The sequence below is a fragment of the Ceratosolen solmsi genome, unplaced genomic scaffold (assembly GCF_000503995.2).
Source record: "Ceratosolen solmsi marchali unplaced genomic scaffold, CerSol_1.0 scaffold6, whole genome shotgun sequence".
NCBI lineage: Eukaryota > Metazoa > Arthropoda > Insecta > Hymenoptera > Agaonidae > Ceratosolen > Ceratosolen solmsi.
In genome coordinates, this window is record NW_011948414.1 from 16,003,748 (window position 1) to 16,021,153 (window position 17,406).

Genomic DNA, 17,406 nt, shown 5'->3' on the forward strand with positions numbered 1-17,406 from the left:
TACGTTGTTTGTTCCTCTTGGTGGCTACTATTTTACATTTATTTTGGTTGATTTTTCTTTATAGTTAATGTCCTTTTTTGCTTCTGGAATTGAAGAAAAAAATAAAAAAAAAAAAAAAAGTCGATCGGCAAAATGATAAAAATAAAATACAAATTATTTGTTCAGAAAGTGGTGAAATAATGCAAATTCTTATTCAATTCAAAAGTAAAAAAAAGGGGAAAAAAAAGGAAAGAAGACTTTTAATTAATTCGTTTCTACTGCTACATCCCTCAAATAAATAAACACTACTTTGACTCACAGAAATGATCTTCCCGGAGGACTTTCTTTTTTAAAAAAAAAGACATTTTACTGTTTTTTAGGACCGGGAAGATCGATCTCCTTTTGTTTTATCGTTAATCTATTATTGAGGGATCTATTTACAAGTATTCGAGGGTTTAAATTTTTTTATCCTCTTAAGGGCTTCGGTTTCTCCCGAATGCAGACGCTCGACTACATGCAGCACCGAACAAGGCATATGCAAAATCATGAATGCAAAGCACGCATATAAGTTAACAATGAAACTTACTTTAACGTGTACGTCTTTTTTAATTTAATATATTTATTTTTTCTTGCGTATTTATATATTTATATAATATTTTATACTGCGTTCTTCACAGTTATTTACAAATATAATGTACGCCAACGTGCAGGTCGATCTCTTGGCTCTCAGACGAACCCTCGTGTTCTTCGAGTTAATACTTTTTTATATTATTATTATTATTATTTTATTTTTTTATTTATTTTTTTTTTTTTTTTATCTTTTTGAATTTCCCGCCAAAGTTCCTCACGTTTTTCTTTATAATCTATACATACATATGCACCGCAGATCCCAATAACCCTTTTGTATCGGCGTAGTTTTATTTTTCCCCTGCCCCTCCCCTACCCGCCACAAACACTCGAGAAAAATATCTTTTTTTCGTTCCAGCTGTGATTCAGCCCTAGCTCAATTGTAGATTTTCTTTTGTGTAAATTCAGGTCCTCGTATAGGCAGACATGCGAAAGAATTGTGTTTATTGTATTTATTATTTTCATCAATTGGTAAAAAAAAAAAAAAATAAAAAAAAAAAAATAAAGAACACACGCATATGCATACATTAAGTAATTAAAAAAAAGTGCATACTTAATTTTTCCTTGTGATAGAGAGCGGATAGAGCGAAGGATTGAAACTTATTGTTGTTATTAATACATGTGTAAATCGCGTGCTTCCTTCGATAAAAAAAAAAAAAAAAAAAAAAAAAAAAAAAACAAATTTATATATATTATGCAACCCCAAAAATACGTACTATGGATATACGCATATACGCATGGGAGCCAACTGATTATAGAATAGGCAGGAGTCGTTCGAGTCTGTCTAGGTATTTTGTTTTCAACAAATGTACATCTATATCTATGTATCTATATATATATATATATATATATATATATATATATATATATGTGTTTATATGTATAATTAATATTTTTCGATTTTTTTTTGTATTCTCAATTTTTGTTATAATTTATGAAAAAGAAAATGAAAATGATTTTTGTTGTTTGAAGATTTTTTAGTTTTATATAAAGGTATTTTTATGGAAAAAAACATTAGCCTGTAATTTAATGAATTTTGAGACGTGTTACTCAACGACTTCTACCTACTTTACAATGGGACCACAAAAGTGATAAAAGAACATAGATTTTCGTTATTAGAGAATAAACTCGTGCCGTAAAGAAGAAAAAGCAGCGTTTACTTGTAAATTTAGGGCGAGAATCAATCGTTCGATGTAGTTTGTTACAAAAGTGCCTTATATTTATTATTGGAACATATTTAATTGTGAAAAAGTGCCTCATCGATAATTGATAGCACGTTGATTCTCGCCCGTTTGTTTTCGCTGATTTTTCTGGTTTATTGGCAAACACACAAGTCTCATGTACCACGAAAGATGTAGTTTGATAAATAGAGATATATATATATTATATATATATATGTATAAGTATTGCCAACGACACATTATTTAATACATTTTATTATTACAAAGAAATTAAAAAGTGTTTAATTTTTATCTCATACTCCCATTATCCTATTCCTTAAAATTCTTTAATCGAATATACGAACAATTAATTATAAATAATCATTTATTATATTATTCATATTGCTTATGCATGCATATTTTATGAATTGTATGATGTACAGTATGCAAACACTATATTATAACTAAAGATACTTTCTTTATATTTATTTTAAATTAATTTCTCTAAAACATTTACTCGCGTGAACGTTTTCAACATCATCGTGTACGAAAGGGCTTAAACATTGTAAACGAATTATTTAATCAGTTTTATTTTTTAAGTAAAAAAGTAAATATGCATCTTGAATGTGAGCTTAAATTATTACGTTTCCAAGGACACTGAGGAATGAAAGCAACGTAAGTATAAATATTTATTTTAAATGAGTGTTTTATGCAAAAGGGAATTCGAAGTAGGAAAAGATGAAAGGTATCGAGTTTTTTTTTTTTTTTTTTTTTTTTTTTTTTTTTTTTAAATAATAATTAAGTGCCAAGGTTTAACGATAAAGGACAAAATTGCAGTTAAAATTCATAAAACGATTGATAGTATATAGCAGTCCTATTGTTGGCAATTTTGGTGTACTTTCTCATAGTAAAAGTTGATTGAATAATCGATTAAAGTCTCTCGCACATTTGTCCTTATTTGACCTTTCTTTATTGGATCGAATAAAGAGCGCGAACCTTGCATATACGAGTTTATTCGGGAGAGAATAAAATATCACTTCAATGTGAAATTGCGTACGCTTGAATTATCTCGTCTTGTCGAGCTTATTATCACAGCGTTTATACATTCGTAGTGTTGTTGACTTCACGATTAGAGGCGAAGAAATAAAATGAATATTAAAATGCGCGTTAAGCAGTAGTTGGTTGTGGGCGGGTAACGAAGTTCTTGTAGTTATAACCAGCCAAATCATTAATTGAATGAATTATTTATAAATTACTTTTACTAAGAGTCGTCAATTCGACAAATCTGCTTTCTATCGTTCCCTTTTTCTAAATCCAGGTTCGACCTCTTATACTCATTCAAGTTCAAAGTGCATCTAGTCGTAAAAATCCGTCATAATTGCCTCAATTGCAAAGTGTTGGTCTGTTGTTAACGATTGTACAACTATACCTTTCATTTTGTCTTTGTTGTTGCTAGAACACGGTGGCCCCGAAGAGACGTCAATTTTGCAGGCAGTGCGCGCACTACACACGCGCGCAGTTTCTTGAGGCGCTGCTTGCTCCCTGTCACTCTCTTAGCTACTGAGGGTCAATGACCTGAACAGGCGACAGCGTGTTTCACGAGTCAATCGTCGGCAGTTTTCTCGGCAAATTTTCCAGCATAGATAATTGTGCGTCGTCACCAATTTTATTCCCGACATTCTCTCTGAAAATTGTTTCGACGAAGGGATACGCGTCATTTGTTTCCTTTTCTCTACTCTTATATCTCTATTATCTCCCTCGAGACAACTTATTCGATTAAACTTCAACTATATTTGTATAAATAGTTACATCTAAATCTTGCTTGATTCCATATATTAACGCGAGTAAATGATGGCATCAGTCGTGTCATTTATTAAACCAAATTGACAAATAAATTTGATGAAACCTACCGTCTCGTCGTATTCATAAATATTTCGAAAACTGTCTAGAAATATACGCGCAAAACGTTGTATGTTCGATCGCTGATTTTCAAACTGCGGTCGCGAGTGTTAGCACACGCACATGGTGGTTAAGTGATTTAAAAGTTGTCAAACTTAGATAATTATATATAAGTTAAGATACAGTGCAAGAGCAACTGCTTTTATACTTTAAAAAACAATATACCGGATAAATAAGCGATACAAATTTGAATTAATTAAATTGAAAAAGTAAATGCATAGTTTTGCGCGTGTGCGTATTTATGTGCTAAAGCGTTAAACGGGGTGTGTATTTTCAGTATAAAATCGACTGTATATGCATTTTTCCATAACTCTTCATCGTATTATTGTTGATTCTACGCTGAAATATTCATAGAATTGATTTAACGTAATACTCGTCACAACTTATAACTATTGTCCTTCTCATATGTGAATTAATTGTATTAGTTACTATTTTACACATAATCAGAAAACTTCATACACAATTTATTTATTGGAATATTTCATTTGCATGATAAACATATATATATATATATATATGTATATTGGTAGTAGGAACGAAGGTGTGTTAAATGTATTGAAAATTCAGGCAAATATAAATTTGAGTCTTACTGTATGTAAAGTTTCGGGCAACTTAGCAAGAAGTAAATATAAATTTACAAGTAAATGGAGGTAGTTGAAGAGGGGACAACCGGTTCCTATCTTGACTATCTTATATAAGTTCTTCGCCTTCGGCTCGCTCGAACGTCCTAAAGACGTTGCTTCGTTGGTCCATGGATATATTCATTTCCTGATCTTGATAAAAATTTTTATGTTTGCTTTTCCTGTCATTGAACCGATTGTTTTATTTATTAAAACTTTTCTTGTATTCGAAGAAATATATAGGTTTTTATAAATTCCTAGAGATACATTTGATATCGTACGAATGCCTTTTATAAAAAATAAAATAAAGGGTCACGACCAATTCATTGCCACATTAATAATAATTATTATATAGACAATAATCATTAGTTTTTCTATGCAATAATTTTTTTTTTTAACTACATGTTCCTATTCACCGATAAATACATCGAGAATTTTTTTTTTAAATAATCCTGTTACATGACATTTGAAAGTGTTAAAGTCTAATTTTACTTTTATTTACGTGCACAACAGAGCTTTAAATGTGAGGTTTATTTTGTTTGGAGTTAGTAGAAGAAAGTCAAAGCTTTGTTGATACTTTATATTATTACAGTAGCAGATAAATAATAATAAGATGGCGAAGTGAACTTTTGCATTAGTTCTAAATACACAATATGTAGTCTCAGTTGCCCATAATTTCAATGATAATTGAACATTGATTGACAAATAATTTACACGATCGATGCTCATTATTCATTAAATGGTAAATAAAATTTTTTTTAACAAAATTTATCCTTAATTTTGTATGAATATTTTCTTGAGGTATTCATTAATCTTCATAATAATATTATTTCAGACATAATTCTAGCAATTTTATAATTATTTTTATAAACACATTTGTAGGTTTTTCTGTTAATTGAATTTTTTTTTTTTTAATTGAAAGTTTAATCTAACGCTTAATTTAGCAAATTAGGTTTAAATTATAATAAAATTAACTCTAAAATTATACGTACGTTTCTTATCGAAGGTATGTTTATTTTTTAATTTCTTATCTATAGTCAGTAAAAAATGAGTAAAATATAAATTGATATTAGTCAGGAAATCCGGATACGATTTTAATCAATCAACCTAGTAACCGTATATGTTTGCATACAAATGTCCTTTTCATTCTTTTTATTTTTATTATTTTGGAATAATATTTATGATTTCTTTGGTTGATGTATTTGTCGAAAAGAAAAAGAAAAAAGAAAAAAAAGAAAAAAAAAGAAAAGAATTGCAAGAAGATTGCAACCATTTTTGGTTAAATTGAATAAATTGGTTTAAAAAACTTCCTACTCTTAATATTTTTAATTTACAGTAAGAAAATATATTGAAAATTTTTAATCCAAGATAATCATGACTGTTAATGGTAATATTCATAACATTTATTGCTATTGATAATCGTCAATTTAAAATGAATTTTAAAGCGATTCTGTTAAAATATTTTTATTCTATAAGAACAGGATTAGCTAACTTATTTTCTATAATTTAATTTATTTTATGTTATATCATGTATGTATTTTCAACGTAAATTATGAAAAAAAAAAAATATATATATATATATATATATATATATATATATATAATTAGTACCTACCTACAACTCAAAAATTAATTGTTATAATAAAAGAAATTATATGTTTATTATTTACAAACATTAAATTTAGAAATTAAATAAATTATAATTAATTAAATAGTTTTAAGATTTTATAATAAAACGTATATGAGCTCTGAGACAGCAGATGTTTGAAAAGTAACGGAATCCTCTATCTTAAAATTGATTATTTAACTGTATTATTAATAATTTTATTTAATTGTTTATACATATATTGTCAAATAATTTAATTAATAAAGCAAGCATCTCTTGTAAATCCGTTATATCAAAGTAATATATTATTAGATTTTTATTGATACATTCTATTTAATTTTTTTTTTTTTACTTCTAATTTATTATTAAATCAGTAATAGCTTGTAAATTATTTTATTGTTTTTGATAAATTTTAAAATATTGCTAAGATGCGTTAGTATGAAAGTAAACTTAGAAATGATTAGGTTTATTGGTTTCATTTACTTCCAAGCTAATATTATACGTAATTTTCATAACTCTTTATGATATTTTAGATAATCAAGACCTACTTATATCATTAAATTGTTAATGGCTAAGTATGTTTTTCTAAAATTGTTTAAAATTTTCACGTAATATGGTAATAAATATTTTAATATTGTGGAACATAATGTTTTATTAAGATTTTTATTATTCAATCAATAGTTATTAATATTCGATAGAAATTGCAATGATAATTGTTTTTTAACATTTTTGACATTAAAATATGAAATCAAGATAACTTTCTTTTTAACTATACAGGATATATATTATATATTTGTGTGAGTATAGTATGTGTAGTGATTTACAGAAATAAATTTTATACTTAATATAATCGGATACAACAATTAAATATTATAACAGACGGATTTTATTTTAATTACAAAGATTTTCAATAATTTCTTAAAAGAATAGAATATAATAAAAGATAATTATATCATTAATCATTATAAATATAAATTTAATCGTACGATTTTAAATAATGTATATATAATATTCATAAGCATATATTTTTCATTACTATCAATAGTTGAATATAATGTAAGTTGTGCGTTTTTAAAAAAGTGTACAAAATAATAAATTTTCCATTATTTTAATGCTCTATATAAATAATAATAACAACAACAATAATAATAACGACAATCATAACAATAATAATTATTATTATGACTTTCTCAGTGGTCATAATTTTTTTACATCTTAAATAGTTTATGGTGAAAACAAACTTGAGTTAACTATTATCTGGAAGAACATACATTGTTTTTAAAAAAAATGGAGTAATTATAATATATACAAAGTAATGATTATGATTTATACGGATTGTAAAGACATATATTTTATTAGTTATATAAAATTTATGCATAAATAATTTTATATTAATTGTAAAATATATATAGTATAGAATTAATTGTATACTACAATTATTTATATATAAATGATTTACTTTTCAATATATAAATATGGATTAGATAGATGTAAATTTCTTTATGTAATCTGACCATTACTATTGCAGTTATTTGTACTGATATATAAAGAATGTGAATTTAATATATTAAAGATAATTGAGAAGAAGAAATTATTATAAAAATTTTAATTTACATAAAATACTTGAAAATAGAATCTATATATCATAAAGCATAGAAATCGCACATACACGTTTGTATTAATTATGTATGCGTCTGCGTATACTTTGATGTAGTATATAATATTATAATTATATTATATCATATAACGATATGTAATTGTAATGTTTAAATTTATGTTTAATTTTAGTTTTAATACTAATATTTGAAAATTATGTAAAGTTGAAATAACTATTAAATATTATTTGAACGATAAATATGAGAAATAAAGTAAAGTGATTCGAATTTCATTTAAGGCTTGATGAAAATTATCAACTCATCTTTTTGTAAATACAATAAATTATTGCATAATTTTACGTTAACTAGGTTAAAAATTTTATAATAGTATAAAATTGTATTGTAAGATAATAAAATTTCTAATTTTGTGATTTTTTTCATAAGGTTTCAAACATGTTTAATATTGGTTTAATTTTTAAAAAAATGTATTATGTAAAACGATATATATAGGATGTAATATTATTGAAACAATACATGTGAGAAATATTATGACAAGTAAATTCAAAATTCAAACTTTTATATATGATTATTAACCATCGTATGTTTCACTAATGTCTCCATATAAAATTGATATTAATTTTTAGTTTCTTTTAATAAATGATAAACATTTGATTATTTTGAAAGCTCAGTACTTGTTAGATAAACAATTGGTTAATAATTTACAATAGTAAAAAATATTCCCTAGCTTTTCAAATATCAATAATCAGGACTTTTAAAGGTAATATGTAATATATTTAATAAATATTTATTTTTAAAATAAATTTCACATATTATTTTTATATAATTTTTCGTTATTAATTACATAGAAAATTAAATGTTGATAAGATTTCATAGTTTAAATTTTTGTCACGAATTTGAAGGCAAACAATAAGCCTCTTTCGGATTCTTTCCTTCTTTCGCTTATTTTATCAGTTTTACCAAGAAAATGAATATCTTCAATGAAAATAAATAATATTGGTTTTAGTTAATTTCATTGAATTTCTGAGAATTTTCACAATATGCTTATAAATTTTTAATGTTTTATAAATATGTATATAAAGTAATAATTAAGAATTATTTATAATTTAATTCAGTATTAATTAAAATCAATAATTAATTTAAAATTTGAAAGAGTTTTCAACAAATAACAAAATGAAAAATATATTTATTTATAAAAATAATTTTTAGCCTCCGTTTAAATAAATTGGGATGGGACAATGATCGATTCTCATCATTCTCTCATAAAATTCTTTCCTTTATTTATTTTATTATTTATTATTATTTATTATTATTTATTATTATTTATTATTATTATTATTATTATTATTATTGTTATTGTTATTGTTATCGTTATTGTTATTGTTATTATTGTTGTTGTTATTGTTTTTTTCGTTTTAATTATGTGACTGGCTTTATATAATGCCCACGAAATATGTCTAATAATCTGAAATATTGATTCGGAGGAAAAATAAAAGTTCGAATATAAATATTATACAAGTTAAATATATTTTTAAACGTGCAGCATACATAAGAGATTTATTATCGAACGTAAACATATGAAACTTATCGGAAAAGAGGAAGAAAATGTAGTAATAAAATAATGACATTCTCAGCTCGATTAAAATGAAATAATGAAATATATGGATGACGTATTGTTTAATTTTTTTATTAATTTTGTTTGTATTATAACGAATGATGTTGTATTGTATGTTTGTATTAAACGAACGAAGCTGTTAATGAAAGGAGTATCACGCGACATATGTAAAATATTCCAATACACAATATTTCTTTTTACACATTTAAAATTATAAATTTTGCTAATTTTATTGATTTCATCGGTACGTAGCCATAATTAAGCCAGTGATGTATAATTTACTTATCGCAGATAGAGGAATTTAAGTTATTTTATTGTCTTATCGTCAGAGCGACGTATATGCATATATTTTTTACTATTAAGTTGACGAAACAAAATTATTCGTAAAATATAGGAGAGCAGAGCGAATCTTACTAAGAAATCATCGACAATTAATTAGTCTTAATTATCATCGATCGCATTTGTAATTCGAGCATAATTTTAGGCGAGTTGTGGCACCATTGAGTAAATAATGACGTTGCAACATCTATAGAATTTCAAATGGCTAATGAAATATCAGGCAATGGGATTTCTTAGGTAGAACATAAAATATCCTTCAGAGGTGAGAAATAAATGGAAGGTGAGTCGGGTATTTTCAAGGCGCTCTCTTGACAAAATCGAGTACTTTTATTAGGAATAATTGTCCGCGGGTGGAAGATCTGCTACGCTTGTCAATTATCATAGAATTCTTTTTCGTTTACCGAGAAGATGATTTTTCTGTAAGGTATTACAATAGTCGACATTGACAAGCAATCGATGTTCTTGTAGTCGTAGGTTGTGGTAGCACAGAAACCGATAATGAATGCGGAAAAGCAGTCGTATAGCCCAGGCAACAACAGACTTTTTTTTTTTGTATAAAAGTGTAGGATAATGATGTTAAGCAAGGATTGATAAATCGAACGACGAGGATAAATACCGTCAGCGGGGATCGAATATGGTAACATAAAGAGCGATTCGCGGGGGTCGTTGGGATTAGCAATTGCGTTGAATATCGGCGGACTTGAACGGAAAAGCGAAAAATCACGAGGTTTTGCTGAGGCGAGTGGTTTCGCAGAAAGAAAGCGGTGAGCCGCACTCGGCTAGACTCGGTCGCGTTCGGCTAGTATCGAACCTCACCTATCGGCTTTTCGAAAGGGAAAGTTAGCGGTTCTCGGCGGAGACCGTGGCGCAAGACTCGGGGCACCTCCTTACGAACTCGTCGCACTGCCCACCAAACGCAAAATAACGCAAAGAGACTTGTTGATTCTATATTTATTTTAATGCACCCTGGTGCGTGTCGCGACCTCGGATCTGTAAAGAGTGCCAACCATTTGGCCCAGGCCTTGAGGCGCGAAACCACGGCGGCGCTTCTATTTCGAGTACGGTGCTCGCCATTGAGAGTCCGGGCGCGAACATCGGCTTCTTGTCTCGGCGACGAGTTTCCTTTTCGAGTTTCAGCGGACAGTCGGGCTTACGTAAGCGACCCCTACAACAGACCACGGGCACCTCTCCTTTCTCTGCCTCACCTCGGGATTGAATTCTCGTCCTGGCGACACCGGCTATCCGCGCATCGAGAGTTTTAATTAAAACTTCATTCCCGCCTTCGTGTTCTCCTGTGCATTGCGGCGACCCTCGCTGATCTCGGCTACTCGACTGTATTTTACGCCCGAGCGTTCTCGCTCCAATTCAGCATCGCGTTCCTCCGCTTGTACGACGCTATACCGGCGCAATGCCGTTGATTTTGGTCCTTTCAATTTCAACAGTCCACTATCCACCTCCCCTATCCTACCTATCCCACCTATCCCACCTCTTCCCCTCGCACTCCACATATCCGTCGTTCAATCGCCCGGACTTAATTCCGTACATTTGCGATTATCGCGACAGTTAAGAGTTAAGGTAAAAACAATGGATTCCTTCATTATCCTCATTCTTATCGATGTAACATAGTTGAACAGTTGAAATCGCCTACTTGAATTCTGCTTGTACGTGTGTCTTGTATCTATCTAGACGCGAATCTTTGACATCGAGCCCCATAAATTAATCAGTTCGTTTTCTTGCATTTACCGTTGTTGCAATTCTAGAGAAGCAAAAAAAAAAAAAAGTCCCAACGGACTTTATTGTACTTTCCTCTATTCTTGATAGTCCATGGCTTGACTTGGAATAACTAATCCTAAATAAAGTTCTTTACGAGGGACTTAATTTTTACTGAATATTTCAGAGAGAATATAATGTTTCGTGTCCCCGACGCCCAATCAAATACAAATTCATACGTTAAGATTTATAAAAATTAATCGAATGTAATTGCAATATCATCGTTCATTATTTTTTTTTCCCTCGACACATTAATACAGCTGGATTTGAATATTTATTAATCATACGCGGAGCGCGAATGGCACAAGTAACCTTATAATTCAATAATTTTATTATGACAAATACTATTTTTAATATTATTAATATTACTTATAAATGCAATTGTAATATTACTTATAAATCCCTTGCAGATTTTATAGAGTCAAGAGTGCTTTCACGAATTTAATTATTCACTGACATATTTGAAAATTCATCTAGCTTATTGTAATGTTTTAATTATCGTAGCGACAATATTTGTGAAAACTTCGTGCACCGGTAGAACGAGAGTTCAGTAAGAAACAGCGCTCATTCCCACGTGAAAGTCTAATCAACAATCTACGTGTGCATCTGAAAAAAGAAGCAAAATTCGTAATTCAACGATTGATAGCTACGATCGCGAGTACTTGCTGAATTTTCTTTGAAATTGCAATTTATTGTAATGTTGAGTAAGCGATATATATTTAGCCCTGTCGTTGACCCTAACTTTCCTGCGAAATTTTCGTACAGCTTTTGTACTACCAAAATACCCAGCAGACCTAATATTATCTTATCTAAAAATATTCTCTCCACTGGACAGTATCTCTTTACCTATCTTATTATTAATACTTGCTAAATTATTAATTAGAGATTTTTTTAATAAGTAATCCGATAATTGCTCAGCTATAAGAAAGTACGTGACACACAGGTAAAAGTGCTTTTGTCATTATTCTAAGATGATTATTAGAATTTTCATCTACGAAAATATCCATAAAGAATAACTCATTATTCAACAATAATAAGTCTTATAATTTTCTAATTTATTTTTAATAAGATAATATACTCAAATTATCGAATAAATCTTTTTTCGTTCGTTATAATTTAACTATGCAAACTCTGACCGTTTAAATAATCTCTGAATGTTTGTACGTTTGACATACGTAGCATCATTATCAATCAATAATAGGTAGATAATTGAAACTTAAGAAGTACATTTATATTCTGTTAAATGAAGGAACAAGATAACGGTTCGATGATTTCGCACGAACGCCAATTCTTATCGCTGCTGTAATTGTTAAGTGAAGAGTGACTTTTTGATAAAGACGTTGTTTTGGGGCTGCTAGCACAAAATATAATAAAAAACGATGATGAAATTAAATTCCTGAATATAAGAGCATAATTATTATGATGAAGATCATCACTATACAAATACTTTAATTTACAATTATACCAATACCTGTCGGAACATGCCTTTTACCATTTGAATAACACGTGCATTGCCACTATAAGCTAATTGGAACAAATTTTCTTAATTTTATTGGCTATTTATTAAAAATTCTGGCCACATTAATGATTCTTAATGATTCAAGCAATACGAAAATAATTTTATTTACTTTCGTAAAAATATCATTGAATTTTTCATAGCTGATTCTTTTCATGTCTCCATATAACGAGTCTTCAGAATGAATATAATACATGAAAAATCCCATTGGAAATTATTCGTTGTTGATTAAAAGTGTACGATTGGCGTTAGATTAATCAAAGAGCAGTAAAAAAATAAAAGTTATTTAAATGCAATCCAAATATGTATTAATTGACTTTTGAAATTTGCCAAGGGGATAAGGTAAATATTCCAATATATATATATATGGCAATCATTTATATTATGAATAATGTAAATAATATAACTATGTTAGATAAGATAAATAGATAATATAATATTAATTGACTCGATCAATACTTCGCCTTATATATGCTGCAGATTCTGCACTGTAAATGATATTTTAGGCAATTTATTTCTCGAGATACTGCTATTGCTTGTAACGATATTGCAACTGGATGCGTAGTTTGGACAATTTTAACGATAATTTTCAGTAGTATTTGGCATGGCTCGTGCTGCATTACATGAAAAACGATTAAAAATAAGAGAAAAAAAAAGAAGAAAAAAAAACAAATGTAGGTGAGTAAGTGGAAGAGAAGGAAAGGAAACGACATATTTGTCAAAAAAGTGAAACCGACAAGTTTTTGAGCTATGAATTTTACGGTGACGCGGCTACCATTCTGGTACCGTGTTTTTCTTTATAAGCTCGACTTCCCTGAAAATCGCGCAACGTGAACACGAGACCTTCGAGCTTTGACGTAGACACGGAAGGAGGAAACGAGCGAGTACGATGAGTGTTTGACGCTGCTTTAAGAGTCGATTCTCCTCGATCATCGTCATATGTTCAGGCATTTGATTGGAGTTATCAGGACTCAGACATTCAGCCTGCAAAGGATATTCTAACGCACGCAAACTCCTTGAGCTTTCGAAAAAGTCTTCCGCTTTATTATTGCTATTATATAGAAGGGAAATAATTATTTCGAATTCGTGGGCAACTAGGAGCATCTTTGCGGACAAAGCTAAGAGGTAGAAGAGAGGTAGAAGACAAGAAGAAAGAAGAAAGGACACGAGCGCGTACAAGTTAATTCGATCAAAAGTAAAGCAACTGTTATGTTTTTTTCATATAATCATTCATCTTTTCATTTCTGTTTCATGAAAGAGAATGTGAATTTTCTTAAATAACTTAATTATAATTGCCATTTAAATGTGTCAATTAATAATGATTTAATTAAAATATTCTAATTAATAATGATTTTGAATTATTGAAGTTATTGGCATGAACTATTATGACAATAAAATGAGATTGATTATTAGAAGTTTCAGTACGGAAGAAGACTTTAAAAAAATTAAATTTTTACACCTAAAAAGAGCATCAACTGTAATTTGTACTTTAATTAAAATTCGTTTATATTTTATAGTTAATAAATAATGCGAAGAGGATCGCTCATCATAAAGATAAAGAAGCAAAATAAATAATAAATTGGCAAAGTCTTTATCACAGTATAATTGTATTACGAATATCTTTTAAATTTGTGTTAAATGATTTAATCGTGATATTTATAAATGACATAACAATTGTGTTACGTGCGAGTTTTAGTGAGCTTATAAGCTTTTTATTCATGAATATTATCCATTGTAGCAGCATAAAATAAGAAAATATTGGACACTAGAAGTAGCTACTTTTCTATATATACAGTCACTATCTCATATAGCGTACAAAATTGTTTCAACAAATTAGAAAATTAATTCCAAATTCGTAAGATTATAAATGTCATATTAATACGAAGCTTTCCTTCAATTTAGTTAACTATTGTGATTGTTCTAATATTAGAAGTTGGTTGAAAAAGTTGTAGCTTTTAAGTGCCAACAACTTTGAGGGAAACGGTTTTGTTAAATAGTTGGCATCAACCACGCATAGAACTTCTACAAAGTATTTCAGTTATTTTTATCATTTTCAAGACATTTCCATTCGTAAATATTGTTCGATATTTTTTTTTATTTTTTTTTGAAAGACTATCATCGTAGGGGCAAAATGACATAAAAATACATTGAGCGAAAGATTACGGTTTGAGTATAAAATAATTTATTTCATAATGTTCATAATGATTGTAGAACGTTCTTAAGATGGGACAAAAGTGAAATACATTAAGATTTATTGGGAATAGATGAATAGATATTTCTTCTATTTGAATATTTGAATAATATCGATTGGGATAAAAAAAAAGAAAGTGAAACGTAATAATTTTATTATTATTGTTATTGTTGTTATTGTTATTGTTATTGTTATTGTTATTGTTATTGTTATTGTTATTGTTATTGTTATTGTTATTGTTATTGTTATTGTTATTGTTATTGTTATTGTTATTGTTATTGTTATTGTTATTGTTATTGTTATTGTTATTGTTATTGTTATTGTTATTGTTATTGTTATTGTTATTGTTATTGTTATTGTTATTGTTATTGTTATTGTTATTGTTATTGTTATTGTTATTGTTATTGTTATTGTTATTGTTATTGTTATTGTTATTGTTATTGTTATTGTTATTGTTATTGTTATTGTTATTGTTATTGTTATTGTTATTGTTATTGTTATTGTTATTGTTATTGTTATTGTTATTGTTATTGTTATTGTTATTGTTATTGTTATTGTTATTGTTATTGTTATTGTTATTGTTATTGTTATTGTTATTGTTATTGTTATTGTTATTGTTATTGTTATTGTTATTGTTATTGTTATTGTTATTGTTATTGTTATTGTTATTGTTATTGTTATTGTTATCGTTATTGTTATTGTTATTGTTATTATTATTATTGTTATCATTATTATTATTATTATTATCATTATTATTATTATTATTATTATTGCAGTGATGTAATGTAGGAAAAAGTGTAGGAAAATGCATTGGTCGAATATATCATTGGTAAATACGTATGAACTAATTGATTTTTTTATCTTACGGCCTACAGTCTTTGTTTCGTATAAGCAGGAGGGGTCCAAATTTTCATCGCGCAATGGCGATTATTCACTCAAATACTCTCACCGATTATTCACTCAAGTACTCTCGCCTTTATTATAGATATTACGATAAAAGCGGAGCGTATAATGACCGTAAAGACAGATTAGTAAACGATTATTGGCATAAATATTGTAATTGAATAGTCAAACTCGCCGATCACAGTATCTGGCGATGATTGTATGTGCGGGCTTAAGTTAATCCAAAACGAATTGTAAAATTGAACTTTAAGTCACAGGTACGTGTGTGCGTGCGCGTGCGCGTGCGCGTATGCGCGAGTGCGAGACATTATTGTGCGTTTACGGGGCACGGACGGAAGAAAGTTTCGCTATAAAGGAAAATAGACCGAGACGAGCGTACACGGGCTTGGGAATAGCGTCTAATGAGAAAACCATATTAAAATGGAAGATCGGTACGAGGCTTTATTTGTCTTGGCAATCTCGTGAGATTGTAACTGTGAATGGTGGGTTGCAGGGGACAGCTCCGCATGTCAATGGGCCGCCGAGTCATAGTTCCCTGCGGACTTAGCAGCTGCGAGTTAATTCAATGTTAAATCTCAAGGCGCATCGCGATTACATTCCTACTCCCGATTAATCGCAACGCGACGGTCTGTAATTGTCGATGCATTTCGCAATTTCGCCTTTCCATGTCAGGCTAAGCCGAACAGGCTGAATTTCAATTTTCTATGCTAAAGCTTCAGCGAGCGAGTACAGGACCAACGTATCATCGCGCGCTCGTTTCGTCAATTCTAACAGAGCAAGGCTTCTTATATATAACTAACTACTTTCTCTAGTGTCACTTGCATACATACACGATAAATCTCCCTATCTGGAATAATGCTCGACTACTTGGCTCCGTGAACACTCCGTGTAACTTGATTATTATAGCTCAATTATAGAGTATTGTAAATTCATTGGTATTGCAATTCATTTCCCGATACTTCACTATCTTTGAGCAACAATTGTGTTAGCAAGATTAAAAAAAAAAAGAAGAACAAAAAAATTTAGAGTACGAATTATTGAGAGTAGTAACATTTCGATTGGCCAAACGCACAATATGATTCATATAAAGTAGAATTTTTTTCATCATATTTTATTAAGAAATTTTTATGTCCTTGTAAACTTATTATTGATTAGAATGGCCATAGTTTCCATTCAACCAACTATAATCATTTTTTTTTTAATCTACATTGTTAAGCATACAATGTCATTTTTCATTGGCATATGGTTAAGATAGAAAATATTTATTTATTAACAAAAGCAATTTATCCTGGCAAGAAATTATTTATATTAAAATTAAGATAAAATGGATATTATAAACCATAGAAATAATTGACATTACGGTATCTCATCCATTGATCCTATATTGAACAATTGTCTTTGAATTGTAAAATAATCATTGATTGGAATGGCCTATGAATATGCTTAATTTTTTTTCTCTCTTCTTCCCTCCCCCCTCCCCCCCCCCCCCCCCCCCCCCCCCCCCCCCC